Source organism: Penaeus monodon, chromosome 27, assembly GCF_015228065.2.
Source record: "Penaeus monodon isolate SGIC_2016 chromosome 27, NSTDA_Pmon_1, whole genome shotgun sequence".
Lineage (NCBI taxonomy): Eukaryota > Metazoa > Arthropoda > Malacostraca > Decapoda > Penaeidae > Penaeus > Penaeus monodon.
The window spans coordinates 35709907-35710243 of NC_051412.1; the positions used below are offsets into that span (position 1 = coordinate 35709907).

At 34.1% G+C, this 337-nt stretch overlaps 1 protein-coding gene across 3 annotated transcripts in view; it reads left to right on the forward strand.

The window, feature by feature from the left end:
• LOC119590814 (zinc transporter ZIP11-like) overlaps nucleotides 1-337 on the forward strand; it is a 24849-nt gene that overhangs the window by 2113 nt on the left and 22399 nt on the right. The window lies entirely within an intron of this gene.

The following is a 337-nucleotide window of genomic DNA, read 5'->3' on the forward strand; positions in this document are numbered from 1 at the left end:
ATTTATTTATTTTTCTAGGGCTGGGCAGTGTAGTGGCTATTTGTTGCTTGATGTGGTCCTATTCCAGATAACTAGAGACAGTTAATTGGAAGGGAGGACAGTCTTGTTTGAGTATGTGTGGTGATGGTGTTTTTCGCGAGAATGGTAAAGTCATGGGATAGTGTGATTTACATTAATGTTTATATCAAATTATGTGATAGCTTAATTTACATTATTGGTTGTAACAGAACCCTTAGATGCTGGAAATAATGGTCACTTGATTTATGTTTCTATTGTTACTTTTAATCGTGATTGTGATTATATAGGCCATGCCATTAAAATCTGTTGAGTTTTCTAT